Source organism: Spermophilus citellus (assembly GCF_964194105.1).
Source record: "Spermophilus citellus genome assembly, chromosome: 13".
NCBI lineage: Eukaryota > Metazoa > Chordata > Mammalia > Rodentia > Sciuridae > Spermophilus > Spermophilus citellus.
Window position 1 is genome coordinate 21,558,678 of NC_138193.1, and position 20,729 is coordinate 21,579,406.

The 20,729-nt window shown below is 45.0% G+C and overlaps 1 gene segment (V, D, J or C); it reads left to right on the forward strand.

Annotated features, from left to right (window-relative positions):
* The first annotated feature begins 334 nt into the window (after positions 1 to 334).
* Positions 335 to 856, forward strand: LOC308632478 (immunoglobulin kappa variable 1-39-like). The segment is given in 2 exons: positions 335 to 389; positions 510 to 856.
* The last annotated feature ends 19,873 nt before the right edge of the window (positions 857 to 20,729 follow it).

Sequence of the window (20,729 nt, forward strand, 5' to 3'; positions counted from 1 at the left end):
CCTGTCAGGATGAAAAGGAGACCAAGGAAGCACATGGCCACCTTCCAAAGATCAAGTAATCCTCTACACCCAGGGCACAAGGAGGATGCTGTCCTTTGTCACCCAAAAGGAACACATCATCCACAGCCAAGTCCATGGTGACCTGTTTACTCTAGGGACACTTGGATACCCTGGACATGTGCTGAGTGACTGGCAGAAGCCTGCCCTGGACCTGTGCTTAGCCCTGCCCAGCCCTGCTAATTTGCATGTGCCCACAGCACAGCCCACTGCTCTGAGGACTTCTTAATATGCTGGTCACATCCTGTGAAGGAGTTGGTCTGAGACCGGAAACAGCATGGTCATGAGGGCCCCTACTCAGCTCCTGGGCCTCTTGCTGCTTTGGCTCCCTGGTAAGAAGGGACAGCACTGGGGATTTAATCAGCCTACTGTGTTCAGGGATGCTGGCAAACATAGAAGTGCCTTTTAATGTGAATATTTTTTTTTGTTTGTTCATATGTTTTCAATGTCAGGTGTGAGATGTGACATCCAGATGACACAGCCTACCTCCTCCCTCTCTGCATCTCAAGGAGACAGAGTCACCATCACCTGCAGGGCCAGTCAGAGCATTAGCAATGCTTTAGCCTGGTACCAACAGAAACCAGGGAAAGCTCCTAAGCCCATCATCTATGCTTTAAACTGTTTGCAACCTGGGGTTCCCTCGAGTTTTAGTGGTAGTGGATATGGGACAGATTTCACTCTCACCATCAGCAGCCTGGATCCTGAAGATTTTGGCACTAATTACTGTCAGCAGTATTACAGTTTCCCTCCTACAGTGACACAGGCCATGACAGAATCCTCTCAGGGAGCAGAAGTGTGAGGCTGGGCTGCCCCAGCTGCTCCTCCTGCTGCCTCCACCTGCTGAGGGCACTGTCCAGAGGCACCAGGGGGTTTAATAGAAAGAGCCAAAGAGAATTCTCTGTACCCCCATTCCTTGCTCCTCCTGTACCCAAGGGAAACAGACATGAATATGCTCCCCTGAAATCAATGAAAGCATTTGTTAGACATGGGGAATTGGGTTATGGTTTCCATTCAATTCATATAACAAAACACAAGCCCCTAATGGTGTCCCAAGTGAGAATTTTCTAGGTAATACAAACAGACATCTAATCCGCCCTGTAATGTCCTGGGGTCTGTAGTCAGAGAAGATGACACAAGAAACAGGGATCCCTGCTCTCACCCAGAATCTAGAGAGAATATTCTACTGAAATTAAAGAGTGCCCAACCCTGGGGTCCTCAGAGCTGTGCAGAAGGCCTGAGGTTGTGTTCTGGAGCTGCCCATGGACTCTAGTACTCACCAGGTGATTCTCCTCTTCCCCTGCCTCCATGTGTCACCTGCAGGAGACAATGAATGATGCACTTTTATGACTTCCAAATGTCAAGGAATTGCCTCCACTGAGACATTCTATCAGAAATCAATAAACACCTGTGTTCTGATCCTGAGATTTTAGAAATAATACCTTACATCAACAAAGGGAGGTGGGATTACAGTAAAGATTCAGGACCTGGAGATTTTCCTGAATATTCTGCAGGAGACCAATATAATCACTACGGTTCTTAGGGTGTGAAGGAAGGACTGTCACAGTCAGGGGGTGGGACAATGATGAGAGGTCTTGAGAGAAGGAGCAAGGACCAGGAGAAGGAAGTGAGAGAACCTAGGAGCTGGAAAGCCTGGAGCTGGATTCTGTCCTCAGGAGCCTGCAGAAGGCACCCAGCCCTCCTGCCCTGGTTTCAGCTCACTGGGAATCTGAGCTCCAGGTCTGTGAGAAAACCAGGCTGGGCTGCTCTTAGCCTGGGAGGTGATGGTGGTCTGTAGGAACAGCAGTAGGTACTGAGGCAAGGGAAGGGACAGAGACACCCTGACAGTGGCCATCCACTGCCGCCCAAACATTGTCACATTAGTGTCATTTGGTTTCTACTTTGACATGAGACAGAAAACCTTTTACCCTAAGAATGGATCTTTCCAGAGCTCTTCTGAGGTGGAAATTCCTAGATAAATCTCCCCACATGTGGGGTCTGCTCATAGCAGGAGAGAGGAGGGTTTTGCTTGCTCTCTGCTCATTGGTCTCCATTTCAGCCCTTTGGATTAGATTCACAGGGGAGAGTGAGAGGGGAGGACTAGGTCAGCATTGGGGGCAGAAGGCAGGAGGGAGGGTCAGGGCAGTGCAAGGCACACCCCTGCCCACTTCTGGAATGAAGGCAGCTAGGGCAGGGAGGGGTGCAGAGCTGTGTTTTGCAGAAGAATCTGCAGAGGCCTGAGTTTCAGGTCAGGTCAGCAGGGAGTGGGCAGAGGCAGCAGGAGCTGAGATTCCCTGCCTTCAGTTTGGATCCTCTCATCCTACCTCACAGGCCATGCTGCACCTTTGGGAAGACTGTGGCCATGTGGAAGAAATGCATCTAAATTCAGATAGACCTGGGTTCAGAGCCAGCCGCAGCCCTCACAGTCCATGTGACATTGTTGACTCCACTGTGCTGGGATGACTGGCTGCCTCCTCTGTGGAAAGCTGCAGCAAAAATATCAGAGGGTTAGCATTTTTTCATGTACTTGTTAAGGATTGTATATCCTCCTCTGAGAAGTGTCTGTCCAGGTCCTTGGCCCATTTGTTGATTGGATTGTTTGTTATCTTATTGTCTAATTTTTTGAGTTCTTTGTATACTCTGGATATTAGGGCTCTATCTGAAGTATGAGGAGTAAAAATTTGTTCCCATGATGTGGGCTCCCTATTTACCTCTCTTATTGTTTCTCTTGCTGAGAAGAAACTTTTTAGTTTAAGTAAGTCCCATTTGTTGATTTTTGTTATTAACTCTCGTGCTATGGGTGTCCTATTTAGGAATTTGGAGCCCGACCCCACAATATGTAGATCGGAGCCAACTTTTTCTTCTATCAGATGCAGAGTCACTGATTTGATATCAAGCTCCTTGATCCATTTTGAGTTAACTTTTGTGCATGGCGAGAGAAAGGGATTCAGTTTCATTTTGTTGCATATGGATTTCCAGTTTTCCCAACACCATTTGTTGAAGATGCTATCCTTCCTCCATTGCATGCTTTTAGCCCCTTTATCAAATATAAGATGGTTGTAACTTTGTGGATTAGTCTCTGTGTCCTCTATTCTGTACCATTGGTCCACCCGCCTGTTTTGGTACCAGTACCATGTTGTTTTTGTCACTATTGCTCTGTAATATAGTTTGAAATCTGGTATCTCTATACCGCCTGATTCACATTTCCTGCTTAGAATTGCTTTTGCTATTCTGGGTCTTTTATGTTTCCATATGAATTTCATGATTGCTTTATCTATTTCTACAAGAAATGCCATTGGGATTTTGATTGGCATTGCATTAAACCTATAGAGAACTTTTGGTAATATAGCCATTTTGATAATGTTAGTTCTGCCTATCCATGAACAGGGTATATTTTTCCATCTTCTAAGATCTTCTTCTACTTCTCTCTTTAGGGTTCTGTAGTTTTCATTGTATAAATCTTTCACCTCTTTTGTTAGGTTGATTCCCAAGTATTTTATTTTATTTTTTGAGGATATTGTGAATGGAGTGTTTTTCCTCATTTCAGTTTCAGAAGTTTTGTCGCTGATATACAGAAATGCCTTTGATTTATGCGTGTTGATTTTATATCCTGCCACTTTGCTGAATTCATTTATTAGTTATAGTAGTTTGTACATGAAAAGATGCTCACCATCTCTAGCAGTCAGAGAAATGCAAATCAAAACCACCCTAAGATACCATCTCACTCCAGTAAGATTGGCAGCCACTATGAAGTCAAACAACAACAAGTGCTGGCGAGGATGTGGAGAAAAGGGTACACTTGTACATTGCTGGTGGGACTGCAAATTGGTGTGGCCAATTTGGAAAGCAGTTTGGAGATTCCTGGGAAAGCTGGGAACGGAACCACCATTTGACCCTGCTATTGCCCTTCTCGGACTATTCCCTGAAGACCTTAAAAGAGCATGCTACAGGGATACTGCCACATGGATGTTCATAGCAGCACAATTCACAATAGCTAGACTGTGGAACCAACCCAGATGCCCTTCAATAGATGAATGGATAAAAAAAATGTGGCATTTATACACCATGGGATATTACACAGCACTAAATGACAAAATAATGGAATTTGCAGGGAAATGGATGGCACTAGAGCAGATTATGCTTAGTGAAGCTAGCCAATCCCTAAAAAACAAATACCAAATGTCTTCTTTGATATAATGAGAGCAACTATGAACAGAGTAGGGAGGAAGAGCAGGAAGAAAAGATTAACTTTAAACAGAGACATGAGATGTGAGGGAAAGAGAGAGAAAAGGGAAATTGCATGGAAATTAAGGGAGACCCTCATTGCTATACAAAATTACATATAAGATGTTGTGAGGGGAATGGGAAAATAAACAAGGAGAGAAATGAATTACAGTAGATGGGGTAGAGAGAGAAGATGTGAGGGAAGGGGAGGGGGGATAGTAGGGGATAGGAAAGGTAGCAGAATACAACAATTACTAATAGGGCATTATGTAAAATTGTGGATGTGTAACCGACGTGATTCTGCAATCTGCATTTGGGGTAAATTTGGGAGTTCATAACCCACTTCAATCTAATGTGTGAAATATGATATGTCAAGAGCTTTGTAATGTTGTGAACAACCAATAAAAAAAAAATATCAGAGGGTGTCCCGGGATAAACCAAATGACTCATCTTGAAATATGATGCTGTAAACACACAGTCACAGAGTCTGTGGAGCATTAGGATGTTGATGAGGACACCGGGAGCCACAGTCTGGTGTTCCCTGAACCCCATGGGTGTGAGTTACCAACATCTGCTGTAACACTTACCAGAGATTGGAGGTTACAGTAGCATTACCACAATGCCCCACAGTGCTGCAGGCCAGACCCCAGTGGCCAACACCAGGTGTGGAGGTGACAGGGGACATCTCTGGTGGCTGCAGCCCATGACTCTGTCTCACCATTTATCACCCTTGAATTTCATCCTTCCATCTATGTTAAGTGTCTCTTTACATTTTTACCTGATTTTTATGAGGACATTGGGCCTGCATTTTGGGCATGCCTGGTTAACACAGGATAATCTCTAATATTTAAATAGCCATCATTTCCATTTGCAAAGGCACTTTTCCCATATAAGGTGTTATAAAGCCTTCATGAAGTAGAACCTAATACCATGGCAACCACACTCAATCACAACCCACCCAAAACCAACACCGATGTGCATACACACCCTCCACCCCTCCCTCCCCCGGGATTTCCCTGCTCCACCCCCCCTCAAGAGGAAGTCCCTTCCCTTCCTAGTGTATCCACCCCACTGTGCACACTCAGGCTCACACAGAAGGACCTTGCTTGGGATTGGCTTAAGGACCTGCTCTGTCACAGTCATCATGCAGAAGGAAATACAGATCTGAAGTGGCCCTTACCCACCTGAGGATCAGCTGTCTCTCTGGAGGCCAGTTTTGGTCTCTACAGACACTTGGAACTTCCATGGCCATGTGTCCCCCAGGCCTCAGAGAGGGTTTGCATGGCTGTGGCTCAAACAGGATCCACCTGTGCTTTGCATCCTAACCCTTCAGCTCACTGTGGACAATAGAGTGGGTGAGGGTGGAAGGACGTGAGTAAATTTCCCAAACTACGGGAGTGTCTCCCTTGTTCAAGTTAATGGGTTGTTTTGGAGCATCTTAACAATGTATTTTCTGGGCATATCCTAGTTCAAGGGATGGAAGACATTCCTGAATTATGAATACCATGGTCACTTTGGCTAAAGTAAATTTCCTTTCACATGAAGCTTCTTGCTCACATCCCTTGTTCCCGGGTCAGTGGCAGTGGGTTGGGGGCTAAGTCATGACTCCCAACCCCAGTGAGGAGCCTGTGGGTGCTGCACAGAACTTCTGCCTAACAGCAACACTCATGTAGGGTCAGCCCTGCTGCTCACTGAAAGTGTAACCTCCATTATAGGTATTGCTCTGAGTAACCAGAAAGAAAAATGTGAGGGCTAATCATAATGTCCCCAACAAAATTTATCAGTGACCACGAACCCAGAGATACTGAGAGTCATCATGGCTAGAAGGAGTGGCCCATGGTCCTGTGCACCCCTCAACTGGATCCTAGAGCAGCAATACCTATGCAGGAGAGCCCTGTCCCCATCTCTGAGAGCTGACCTACAGGCTGCTCCTCACAGGTCCTAGAATGTTGCCTTTCAGATGTTCCAGACAGCCTGGATCCCCAAATGATGCAACTTGTGACCCAAAGAAAATGGCTTGGGCTGTTCAAGCACTTCCCAAGGGACTCTGTGACCTCTTCTGTTGAATTTCCTCTCTGTGTGAGATGCAATGTGCAGAAGGGTTCTGTGGCTGTCCTACTGTAGGATGTAGGCCATTCGGGGAGTGATTTCCATCCCTTAATGTTAGGGTTCTATACCATCCCAACCATTAATCATGTGATCACTGTCAGAGAATTCAGGTGGGTTTTGTAAAAGAAAGGGATGGCCTGATACAGAAGGACACAGGAAGTTGTCCCCACTGAAGGGATTGCTCTTTAGTAGGTCTGAAGATGTCACCAGAAACTAGAAAGAAGGTGTGGCATGAGCCTTGAATGTTACTGCTGCCTAGGGATTTAAATACACTCCCTGGTGTGGGTCAGGCAGGGTCTCTGTCTGCTCAGTCCAAACCACCTGAGTCCCCAGAGGCCCCAGAGGCAGAAGGGTCATCATCCTGGGTCTTACTCAGAGCAGGGAACAGTCAGTGCTCAGCTTCCAGTTAGGTCATTTTTCTTGTCAATGAAGGTCAGAGCTGAGAGACCCCAAGTTCTCTTCCAGCAAGTCAGGCTGACCTGAATACACTGGTGTGGTTAGGTGAGTGAGGTGACGTTGGACTAGGCAGAAAATAGAAATACCTATTCTAAAATATTTTTTGAATGATAAAAAGTAAAAAGAATATAGTGAGAGTCATTTATTGAAGGAATCAAATATAGTCATGGCCTTCAGAGAATTCAGAGATATTTTAATTTGTGATAAATGGACAATTTTCTTACATAAAGAATAAAAATTAATATTCTTACTGTTATAGATATGTTTTTGTTTATGTTGATATATGTATATATGTATATTTTATTTTTCTTTCTTCTGATTTTTGTTTTTCTGGTTTTGGGGGAATTGAAACCAGAACCTCTTGCATGCTATGCAAATGTTCTATCACTGAACTACATCTGAACCTATAGCTAGATACACTTTCAGAGATATTTTAAAATATTGGAATATTCTGTTGCTACCCAGTGATCATAACTTGGGTGAGTCTCTAAAGTGAGAAGGTCATAATCAACTCTAAGGACAACAAAGGAGCTGGTGACTATCGCACTGTCCAAGTGCACACAGCAGGCAGGACTGGATTTAGGGGTCCTGTCAATCAGCCTCCTGCTCTGCAGCCCAACTCAGTTCTGAGCAGAGGATCAGACGTCCTTACACCACACCCTCTGCACTCCCAACATTGGGAAGGCTGGGATGTGCTTTCTGCTCTCTGTGAAGCCACCCCAATCCCCACAGAGTCACAGTCCCAAACACAAAGCCAGGCCCTCTGTTGGAAGGCAGATGCCCTGATGTTACTGTGCTACTCCTCATGCAATTTACCTTCTTAAGCTTGTTCCAGGAGACACAAATCTCTGACTCTTCTTAGAATTCATCTCCAGGATCTGGGAATATCTTTAGCACTGGTGCAACTTTTACTTTTATGGGATGTAGACAAAAGAGTGCATTCTGGTTTTTTTTTTGCCTCATTTTTGATGATAACTGAAGGCCTGAGACTCTATATATCCCATCTTAATCTATGCATATTTGTTATCTATTTCATTTACCTAGGGAGCCATTGGAAGATCAATAATTTTGGTTCATAATAGGATCCTTTATTTATTTATTTATTTTTTTGCAGTGTAAGAGAATTTGAGGAAAACACTCCTTGGACAACCAACTAGTGGCATCATTTGTGTGTCATGTCCCCTGGCTTTTTCATGATGTTACAATTTCTTCCCAGGATCTTCATTATCCCTCAGCTTGAAAAATCTTATAGGATGCTACTCCACACTCTCTACCCAGGTTGTAACATGAGCAATCTGGAACCTGGATTGGCCCAGATGCTGTGTCTCCAACAGGAGCCAAGCAAGAGAGAAGCAGCTGTGATAATTAACCTTCCATATAACTTTTAACTGTAAAGTCAAAATTTAATGTAAAATAATTAATTTTTCTCCATGTTGCTCAATTTACTACAAAATTTCAAGAAGGACTATAGAGTTTGTTTCCACTTTTATGCTGATAACTAATCCCTCCTGGGAAATTGACATAAAACACATAATGGTTCCAGGAAAATCAGAGCCTCTTCGTGTTTGAAAACCAGAGTGATTTTCCCAATAGAAATGATACCAGTGAGAAAATTTTTAAAAAAGACTTTTATTACTTAACTTTCTCCTGTTTTCTTTTGACTTTCTGTACAGAAAACCTCCTTTTGATCTTTTTCTCTAAACCTGACTATATCCAGCCTGCATCATCTCTCACCTGCATGACTAAATTTTTTGTAACTCCTTGAATGTTCTTCACCACTACCATGTGCATCTCCAGTACATGACCTTAAGAGGAGAGAGATTGGCCATGAGGGGGTAGAAAGCTGCAATTAGATTTCCAGTAGCAGCAAAGATCAAGTAATTGTACAGCTTACTGTAACTTGTATCGCAACTATAACCCTGGGATGAATATAAGAGTGAACTGACTGAGTGTGCTGCAAAGAAGACCTTGGCCATGGATGTAGAAGTACAGAAAAATGAGAACCACCTACTGCTGGTGAGCTGCCAAGGAACTGCAGCCGTGGTCACTTGTGGTTCTTTGTTACAGTGAACAAACCACCCCTCCTAAAAAACCAAGAGAGACTCTCCTTCCAGCCGTAGGACTAAAGAAGAGCTACTGGGGGATGAAGAATAAAGCTCACTCATTTTTCAAGCTTCCCTTCCTTTTTCTTTACTGTATTTATCACAGAAAAATACTACAGATTTTTCAAATCAAAATTATTTATTAGGAACTAGAGTGTTTCAGGATGGACTGAAGTTCAGACTCAAGAGAGTCTTGTGAGCAATATGTATTCTACAAGTACAACATTGCCTGACAGATCAGTATTCTCCAACTTAGCATGGAGCATTTGCATTTTAACAGCACCCCAAGTGATTCTTCTGTTTTATAAACATGAGTCAGCAAACTAGCATTTGAAGGAAGAATTTTCACCACATTTCCATATATATATATATAACACATGCCAGCCCTTTTTTATTTTTTTATTTTGTGGCAGCATCTTGCTAATTTGCTTAGAGCCTCTTAAAGTTGCTGAGGCTATCCTTGAACCTACCACCTTCCTGCCTCAGCATCCCAGTAACTGGGATTATAGGCATGCACCACATGTCCAGCTCTGTCTACTGATGTTTTTAACACAGTTAATTACTTAGTACAGTGCAGCACATATAGGAGACCATAACCCAATTCCATGATTATGTGTCCTATAAACTAGTAAGGTAAGACCAGGCAAGATAAGGGTGGAAAACTGACCACAGGGCTTGAATTTCAAGTCTGGATGTGACCCATGATTGACAGACAAGTCATAGGCATGAGGCAATTGTGGGCACAGTTAGCAGAGCAGGCTGAGGACAGTGACAGAGCACCACAGGCTACACCCACTGAGAAGGCCTTTGCAGAGGAAGTGGGACATGAGAATACTTGTGACCTAGAGGAATAGAAAGGAAAAAAAGTCCAATTCTGAAACAGATCACCATGCAAACGCAAAACTCAGACCAGAAGCAGCTGACTGGAGGGGCTGCTGGACAGGGGTGGTTAGAGAGGCCGACTAAGTCTGGAGGAGACAGCTGGAAAATACTGTCCTGCACATTGAGCCTGGGAAGCTCTCGGGTGAGTGAGCCATGGGGCAAGGTGACATCACCAAGAGCAAAATGTCAAGGGCAGCATCATCAGGCACAGGAGAGGAATTGCTCTGTCAGGGCCTGAGCACCCTGGCTCTGGGCCACGAGATGCAGTGGGAGCCTCACGTTGACCAGAAATATGAATCCAAGTGTATGGAGATGTCAGGGAGGCAGATGTCCTGGACACCTAAGAGCAAGTTCCTGACAGTCACCCCAGAGACTCAGGCCAAGGCTTCCTGGTGGTCCACACTCAGTGCGGCTGCTCTACTCAGTCTTCCCCAGAGTTGCACATTCTTCCACAACTGTGCTGGAGATGAGGCTTTGATACAATGATGAGAAACAGGGCTGAGCAGGAAGGAAGCAGTGTGTGCAGCCGAGACTCGCTGACAGAGGCCCTGGGAGGACATGTGTGGGAGGCCAAAGCACTGTGGCAGGAGCAGAGAGCACAGGGGACAGCAAGAACAATCCAGCTCCTCAGCCTAGGGCTGCTGGTGGTGACAGTGAAATCTGTCTGTGACCCACTACCACTGAACCTCAATGGGGCAACAGGGTCCTGGGTGGGTGTCAGCAGTTAGGGTCAGGTCTCTGCTATTCTTAGTCCCAGGCTTCTTTCTGGTTGGACACAATGCTGGCTGGAGGGGCTGGACTTATGGCTCAGAGGTGAGTGCTTGCCTTGCATGCACAAGGCACTGGGTTTGATCCTCAGCACCACATAAAAACAAATAAAGACCTGTTTCCACCTATAACTAAAAATAAATATTAAAAATAAAAATACTGGCTGGACTTTCTAGTGATGGTGACCCCCTCTTGGGCAGACATAGCCAGGGAGCCTGGAGACTGATCATCACAAGGTCCCCACAGGTCCCTGCAATCAAGAATATACAAGGACCACACACCGACTACCAGTGTATTAAAATATTTCTCAAATGTAGATTTTTTGATTCTTAACAAAGAATCAGGTTGGTTTATATGATTTTTCTTTGTGCACGTTGCAGTCACTGTGTACTTTTGTCAGAATCACACTTGTGTGAACCTCTCAGCTGAGTCCCAGAGCACCATGCAGAGGAGGATCTGGGCTGTGTCACCATCTTGCTGGTTCTCACCATCTGTGCTCAGTCCCTATCTCCAGGGAAAGTGTGTTTACAGAGCTCTGAGCAGCTGGCCATGAGCCCCTGGCGGCCTGCCAAACACCAGAGTGTCAAAGCAAAGTCCACACGTGGAGAGGCCAGAGGACAGGTGTCAGAGAGGACAAAATAGGGCCAGAGCCAAAGGAGAAGGGATCACGTGCCAAGGAAACCACCAGAAATCCAGGTGCAGCTGCAGTTTTCATCAACCTTCCCAATGAAATGTTCTCATCAACTGTCTGCTTTCAATCAGCTGCAGTTGGGAGAAATGAGTCATTTTAAATCACACTCTCACTGCAGGTGAGCACAAACTTCCAAATGTTATTGAAACATTTACATGTGGTTTCGGTGCATGGAATATGCTCCTGTCACTGGACACAATAAGGACAGAGAACACAACCTCTGTCTCCATCCCAGATCTCTTCTGAACTTCAAATACACACTTCAAGTTCCTCTTTGGCCACTAGAAGGCACGGGGACACATCCACCCAGCCCTCTGGTGCTTCCCTCAGCAAAGACACTTCTCAGAACAGGAGCCACCACTTGAGTGAGAATCACCCTCATCACTCCCTTTATGTCACCTGGCTTCTCAATGGCATCGCATGTCCTCCACAGTCCCACTGTCACTGATGGATCTAAGGTGCCAATGGCTCCTCCTGGGGTAACAGGTGACAACTTCAGGTCCCAACCTCTGGTAGGACGGGTCTTCATTTATCCCTACCCAAGATGAAAACTATTTATAACATTGTGCACCCACAGCCTCATGTCCAGTGCGTGTCCCAGGGATTTGAACACATCAGGCAGAAACCCTGGCCTCATGGAAGTTTTATTTTAATATCATGGGCAGGCAATAAAATAGCAAATAGTGTTTTTGCTCTGCTGTTACACTGCTGCTTTGACACCCTGCCCTGGAGCACTGACCTCCCTGAGGGCAAGTGGGGCACTGAGTGTTTAGGTCCTGTCCTTCAGCATGGAAAGACTCAGAGGAAGAGAGGAAAAGTCAGCAGTTGAACTGTGTGCTTCCTGGGAAACAAAGTCACATGCAGCATCATTAATGGCCCTTTGTCCCTTGACCCATCTGTTTATTAAGGACATTGTCTTTCACTCCATCCCGCTCCTGCTTCATGAGTCCACACAACACACAGGCCAGTGCCCAGAATCTGTGCTATGTCACCATCTAGGAGGACAAACTGGAACCCCTTTTAGCAGAACATCTTGTACTTCGTCTAATATTTATTTTTGGTGGAGATCACTCTGTTCTTCCTTAATCTTTCCTCTTTATTTTTTTTTTTCTTAAAACATGAGATTTTTCCAGACAAAGGGGGGAGTGAATCATTTTCATTGTGTCCTCTGATCTGTTCTCAGTGCTCCTTAAACTCTGATCTTCTCCTTGTGGGTTCTTCAAATCAGAGCCCCAGTTAGAGGTGGGAGAGCCAACATGTCCTCTCTTGTTCCAGGCCACTGCATTCCCCTTCCAAAGCTCTCAATTGCTGTTTGGCAGAATTATAGGTTTGGGGGACACTCACTCTAATGCTATTCCAAAGTTGCAATGGGGAAGTTTCACCTGTCAGAGAGACCATCTCTGTGCTGGTCCAATGGCCAGATAGGTCAGGGAGTGGGCAGGCTGGCCTGCATAAGCCATCCTTCTGGGAACTAGCTGTGGTCACATGAGAAGGGCCTTCACTCCTTCTGAGTGCAGTGCCCCCACTGATCTAGGGTCCTTCCAGTAGGTGCAGATTCTAAAAGTTCTACCACCTCCTAATATCACCAGATTGGGAACCAAGACTCCAGCTCCATCCCTTGGGAACAGGCAATAGCAATTGCAATAAGAACTGGTCAGGGTTATTGCAAAGTGATAAGAAAAAACCTTCTCTTTTTCAACAATAGAGGTTTCTTCTTTGAAAATTTTTGAGGAAACTTCAAACTTATGAACAGCACAAAGTTCTTCTTTCCCACTGAAACATTTGAGAGTCAGCTTAGACCTGATGGCCCACCACATTTTACTATGTGCCTCCTCCTGATGACGTCCTACTATGCAAGCCAACACCACATGGAATCACGAGATCAGCCTCAGCAGGTTGTGCATCCAGTTGTCAAGTCCACCTCAAATCCTGTCACTGTCCCCATCTGCCTTTGGTCAGGACATGCTGTTGTCCCAGTTCACATGCAGTCCTCAGTGGCAGGTCTCCAGACTCTTTCATTCAGGAACATTTGCAGTGTTCCCCTGAACATCAGGACCTTGTCACTTTTGAAGAGGACACAGCAATTGCCTTATAGAATGTCCCCTGTAGGAGTTGCTGTCCCTCTTGATTACAATTCACAAGTCAATCTGTGGTAGTGTACCTGTTGTGCTGATATGAGAAAAGACCACTGACTGGGGGTTTGAACAGCAAAAATGTATTGTCTAGCAGTCGTGGGATCCATAGGTAGAGAGGAAAGTACCAGCAGGCTGTTCTCCTTGGAGGCGTCTCTGAGTTTCAGGGGGTCATCCTTCTGTGTGTCACATGGTCTTTCACAGATGAATCTGAGTTCTAAGTTGTTCTTTCTATAAGGCCACCAGGCACATTTAATTAAACCAGACAGAAGACCTTCCTTTACATAATTATCCTTTCAAGCACTCTGTCTCCAATCTGTTACACCCTGTGTCACTGGGGTCACAACTCCAACATTTTAGCCTATACTACACAGGGATGTCCAGAGGCAAAGCTGTGAACCTGATTCAGGTGGTAGCACCTGAATTCTCTGCTGCACATTGACCTTCCTCATTTATGATAAGAAGGTATTTGTGGACAATATCCTTGATATTTCACAAATATCCCTTTCTTCATTAAGATAGAAGTATCAATTCATAGATTTGTATTTTATTCAGTGGTTTATAACATATATTCATCATTGATTCTTTTGATGCTCAAATATTTCCAGTGTAACTAGATGGATTTCTTATCACTTTGCAATAACCCTGACCAGTTCTTATTGCAATCTGATAGGCTATGACCACCTTGATTCTTTAGTGTATCCTTAGGTCCCAGATGGACCAGGCTCCATCTCCATGTTCCTATTGTGTATTCTGTAGTAGACATTTCTTCAAGGATTGATGGTTCTTTTACAAAATAATAATTGTATTTAGAAACCAGGGGTGTTTTTGAGACTAAAAGACTATTTATTCTAGACTAGAGAAATTATCTATTTATGTCTGTATTAAGAGACAGACATATATATTTAATTCTGCAAGGTGTTCATGTCTTACTCTACCAGAGTGATCTCTTTGATTATGGTCTAAAATCGTAGGTTTTATTTAATTAGTTTCCTTTCAAGTAAGTACCTCCTTTCTGTAACATTGAGTTCTTGGATCTAGTTATCATAAATGAATTGGCATTTTTGATAAATTCCTGTTTTATCACATTTTTCGCTACTGTGACCAAAGAATCTTACCAGAACAATTTTATGGGAGGAAAATTTTAACAAAGGGCTCGTGGTTTCAGATGTGTCAAATAACTGCATTCCTTGGGACTTGAGGAGAGGCCAAACAACTTGGGAGGACAGTGTGACAAAGGGAAGCAGCTCACATGATGATCACCAAGGGGAGAGAGAGAGAGAGAGAGAGAGAGAGAGTCCACTTGCCAGATATAAAATGCATACCCTAAAGACACGCCCTCAATGACCTACCTCCTCCAGCTACACCCTACTAGCCTAAAGTTACCACTCAGTTAATCCCAACAGAGGATTATTTCACTGATTGGTTTAAGGGCCTCACAACCTAATCATTTCTCCTCTAAACCTTCTTGCATTGTCTCACACATGAGCTTTTGGGAAACACCTCACATCCAAATCATAATGATCCCTCTGTTCAAAACCAGACCCAAGCTGTCATCCTCACCTACCCTTCCTTGCACCCACTCTCTCTAACATACCCAGCACCTGCTCCACTCTGACACCCCTCTTTGGCCACCATCATATCTGTCTCCCTGCATGGGTGTCTTTCTCATCATGCCTGCACTGTCTCCTATGCAGGGGTCTCCTATCCCTCCAAGTGTCCTTTTTGTCTCACCCCTCTTGGACACCCACACCTGGACAACCCTACCACTCCCCCATGTGGGGACATCCTCAGGAACCCCCTGAGACTGCAAGTCCCCATGCAGGTTTCACACACCTACATGCTTCCCTTTCACCCTGCCTGGTCCCCACTGTTCTAAACCAGGTATTGAGAACCTAGTTCTCTTAGGAGCTGACTGACATTTGAGATGTGGAATATGCAGTTTAGGGAACACAATAAAATATCAGTGGCACTGGGTGGACATAGGATGTCTACTTCTGAAGGCAATGACTTGGGTTTCCAAAGGAGAGAGAATAGGAGCAATGTTCTTAGCAGCCAGAAAATACAAGTCATGTACATATATCATGAGCTAGAGAGGAAGCTCATGCTCCTCAGATGGGAAAGAAAATAATCTCTGGCTTTGGGTGGTAGTAGTTGGACAGAGCATTCATAAATGGAGGAAGACAACTTTCTTAGCTGTAGTTATGAGATTGAATAAAGGCAGATGACACCCTCCATTATAAAGTGTGACTCCCCATTTTTTCTTATTGCCTCTCTACTTCAAATCATGAGTATTGGGGAATGAGAGCAAAGAGAAAGCTTCTCTATGTCAGAGTCTTCTGTAAGTGCAATGGGAAGTAGCTGGTAAACTGTCCTGCAGTGTCTGGGATTGTACCATCATGGACAGCCCCTGTCATAGATGGGAGAAAGCAAGCACAGAACTTGGAAGTGATCAAAGTAAAAAGCTACTCAGGGGTACTAGACAGAGGTGGTCTTGTGGCCCCAGAGAGAAGCAGAGTATCTGTGTTGCCCTGGAACATGGGGGGATGATGGTTCTTTGCTGAGTGACTGAGAGGGGCCCTCCTTGTAGCTGTGCCCAGCATGTTCAGCCCTGCTTATTTGCATGTGCCCACAGCACAGCCCACTGCCCTGAGGACTTCTTAAGAGGTTGCTCACACCCTGTGCAGGAGTCAGTCCCCATCAGGACACAGAATGGCCATGTGGGCCCCTGCTAAGCTCCTGGGGCTCCTGCTGCTTTGCCTCCCAGGTAAGGAAGGACAGACCTGGGGATTTGCTAATCACAGTGTGCTTGGTGCTGCCTGGCTACTCAGGAAAATACTCTTGGAACATCACTGCTTACAAGAGTATTTTTTTATGTTTCCAATGGCAGGTGTCAGATGTGACATCACAATGACCCAGTCCCCATCCTCCTTGCCTGTGTCTCCTGGAGACAGAGAAACCATCCACATGCAGGGCCAGTCAGGGCATTAGCAATTATTTACACTGGTATCAGCAGAAACCAGGCCAAGCTCCTAAGCTCCTCATCTATCTTGCAACCACGTTACAATCCGGAGTCCCCTCGAGCTTCTGTGGCAGCGGATCTGGGACAGATTTCATTCTCACCATCAGCAGCCTGGAGCCTGAAGATGCTGCCACTTATTACTGTCAATAAGGTAGCAGTTCCCCTCCCACAGTGACACAGGCCATGACAAAAACCTCCCAGGGAGCAGAAGTGTGAGGCTGGGCTTCCCCAGCTGCTCCTCCTGTTGCCTCCACCTTCTGAGGGCGGGGCAGCTAGGCCCTGAGCACTACAAGGAGGGTTTGTCAGAGGATCCATGTGGCTCCCCTGCACCCTGGCCATTCAGCTCAGCCCTAGCAGGCAATGAGCTTACTATTATGATAAAGAAAATAATTTAAGACCTGAAGAGACTGAATTAGGCAGTATCATGGGTTGTGCAGCAAAGATAGGCCTCTCCATGTATTCCACATGGGAATATTTTAAGCCTTTATTTTTAGTATACTTTAAATATCCAAGAAAATTTGGGTGAAGTACAGAGTTCTCCCATGTCCCCCCTGCTCCCACAGCCCCTCCATCACCACCCGCAGACACTGTTGCTTCTGTTACAATTCATCAACCTCTGTGCATGTGCACAGGTCACACCAGGGTCACTTTGTGCATTCTGTGGAACTAGACAAGTGGACAGTGACATGTGTCCAACAGTGTGGCCTGACACAGTGCAGGCCCTGCCCTCACACTGTCTGAGCTCCAGCTGCTCCTCACCCCTTCTCTCTGCTTCAGACCTTTATGATTTTCCATCCCGTAGTTTCACCTCTACTGAGTGATGCCTGCCTGGCATTTACAGCAGGTGAGACATTCAGACTGGCCTGTCACCTAGTGCTGTGCAAGTAGGCTTCCTCCAGGGGTTACCATAATGTGATAGGTAGGTGTTTTCTTTCTTTTTTCTTTTTAATTTTTATCTTTAAAGTTGGTACTGAATCCAGACATGTGCTACCACATAGCTACATTCACAATCCTACATTTTATTTATTTATTTATTTTAAATTTTGAGACAGGATCTCTTTCAGTTGTTAGGTCCTTGCTAAGTTGCTGAAACTGGCCTTAAACCTGCCATACTCCTTCCTCAGCCTCTTTGTTGCTGGGGTTACATGTGAACATGATTGCACCCAGCTTGATATCTGTTTTCTTTTCAGTGTTGAATAATATTCTACTTTCTGGCTTTATAACAGTATTGATCCATTCCCCTACTAATGGGCAGAAGTGTATCCTCCAAGTTTTCAATGCTGAACACAGTTCCTGTAAGTTTTCATGTACAGAATTATATTTATTTTTAAATGTGTATGTTCACCATCTTTAGTTTCATAGAGGAATGCCTAGTGTTATCAGAATCTGTCACACTGTCCTGCACGTCCTGTCTTCATCTTGGAGACAGCTTGTGGAAACTTCCCAGAACACTCAGCTGCTGAGAGTGGCTTGTGACTGTAGCCAAAACCAGCTCAGCAGCAGGGATGGGGCTTGGGCTCCCCTCCTGCTGCCTGTGGGGTGCTCACTCCAACACTTGACCATCCCTGGGGGGGGGTGTTTCCTCATGTGTTTTAATTTGCATTTCCCTGGTGACCTGGGATGTCACAGTGATGTCTGGACAAATGTCCACAATGCACAATGGTCAGACCCAGCTGTCAAATGCTTGTCACTTGTCCCGCCCTTTATGGTCCTTCTCTGTCCCTGTGTTCATCATCCCTGCTCCTATCCTGTCTGTATTCTCTATAGAGTCCCTCACATCCACTTTGGGGTAAGCTATCCACTCTCTTCATGCTTCTACAACTGAGGGCTCTTGATTTTAAAGATGAAGTGCATCTTGAGGGAGACTCCTACCGTCTGCAGGAGGTCTGAAATCAAATACCCCACATGACACATGATCCTGAAGGAAGCTTCTCATGGAGCAGAAATCTAAGAAGTCCTCCCCTTTCCTACTCCCTTACTCTTCTCCATCCTGGGCCTGCACAGGAAAGCTGCAGCCTCTGCTGAGCCTGTGTTCACAGGGTCTGGGATTAAAATATTTTTATCTTGTGCTTTCTTCTGACTGTTCCTGATTTTATGTCATGCTCATGTGAGGACTGCTCTCACCTTCTTCTGACAAGTGTGCATTACTGTTCCTTAGGCCTTATGTCCTCCAGGGCATCCTCTTCTCAACAACCAAATAAGAATAAGAAAAGTACTTAATATAGTTCAATTACACAACTTGGCACAAATCATCATGAATTGTGACTTCTGATTGTGTGCTGTCTGATGGGCCTGAGTTAATAAAGCTTTTGGATATACTAGAAGGTATTCTGTAGTAGACTCAGGGAGAAATTCTATGGCTGGGATCAGGACCTGCTACCCTGCGGGGTCTAGAGTTGCAAGAGTAGAAAGTCTCATGTCCCTTAGCTTCCTAAGACATTCCTTCCTGCCTTCAGGGACATCTTATTAAAGATGAAGTGCATCTTGAGGAAGACTCCTACAGCCTGCAGGAGATCAAATCCATGTGGGCGTAGAGTGACGCTGTGATTGGAGGACCAGTGGAAGTCACCATCATGCACTTAGTGTTCCTGGTTCTGCAGCACACAGTAGGTCCTGGTGATAAGATTCCCATCTCAGTCAACCACACCCTGTCTGAGTGTCTGGATGCTGATGCTCCTAAGAGTGCTGTGGGCAGGAAGGCTAACTTGACGCACAGCATAGGTGTGTTCCAGGAGGAAGGCACCACAGCCCTCCAGGGGTCAGTGATCTGAAACTCCAGAACTCCATGGTGACAGGTGATATTTGGTTCTGCTGCAGAGAAATCAGATATCCTGAGGTGGCTGTAGTACCCTACCACAGTAGAGATGGTGCAGAGACGTGGCACTTGTCGTGACCCCCATCCCTGCCTCCACTTGATCAAAGATCTATTATGCAAATATGGTGGTAGTGAGGGGGACACAGAGACCAGACAGTCTTCCCAGAGGGGAGAGGCTTCTAGCACACATGGCCACTTAGCTCTCCTCTGTGGCACCTTCTCTGCTCTTTCCACAGAATCCATAAAGTCTGCACATGCAGAACCCCTCCATGAGCCCATCTGCTGCAACTCTCGGAATCACTGTGTCTAATTTCCTGTCTTCTCCTCCAGACCCTCAGCGAGCAGCCATCCAGGACTCCATGCACAGATCTTTGACCAGGGGACCTCATGTCCACACATCATATGCTCTTCCTAAATGTCTACTAGTTTGATGTAATATACGAGGTCCACCCATTGTCACAAGCTGTCCATTAGCTGTGTGTGTGTCACTGTGCATGGAAGCCTGGTGGATAGGAACATCTGGTGCCTGGGAATGACCAGTGGACATTTTCTTAGGTCAATTGCCCAGAGACATTGTGAATTTCTAGCCCATTGTACCATGGCCCACATAGTACCTGAGATGGGAGTGACCTGCCAAGGTGCCAGTCAACCTGCTGACTGAATGACAACAGGAAGCAAGACTCCCCCTTGAGACCTTATCCCTGCCTTTGATGCACGCCCTTAAATAAACTACCCGAGTCATCTTTCCTTTGTATAATACCAGCTCCTGTGCAGGCTGGTTGTGTCAGGGGCTCCATTTTTGTATATATATTTCTGACTATTTGTCCTTTGTTCTTCACTAATTATTTCAGACTTTAAGTTTTTAGGTGACTCACTCCCTCCTCAGCATGAAGAGGAACCCCCCAATATGACATCACCCTTGATGAGCCATTATTCTGGCTACACTCTGGGAGCATTCACCTAACCTGTGCCATTTTTTGAGCTAATCCATTCAAATCAAAGCCTAGTTTTTTTCCCCCCTTGACATTAACTTGGGGTCAATCCCTGTGATTCCTGGAGTGAGCTCATGCAGAGGTGACAGGGTAAGATGGAAACTAGGTAGTGGACAAAAGGATAATGTCCATGAATTATAACTTGACATAAATCTGCTGATTACTGACAGTATTATCTACATTTTAATATAAAATAATCTATCTATTTGTTCACTCTTCCAACAATGATTTTTGGCATAAAAATATCAGCATAAAAAATACAGATATAGGGAATTTCATTAATGATTTTCACTAATTACTTTATATGAAAATCATTTTTTGAACAATCACTTTTCAGTATAGCACAGATTTAATTCCAAACATAGCAAAACATAATATTAACAATGATATTTCTACAGTGTGCCTCATGCCAGATACGCTCATACATTATCTCTACAGAAAAAATTCATATTACAGATCATCATATGTTACACTCTGGAGTT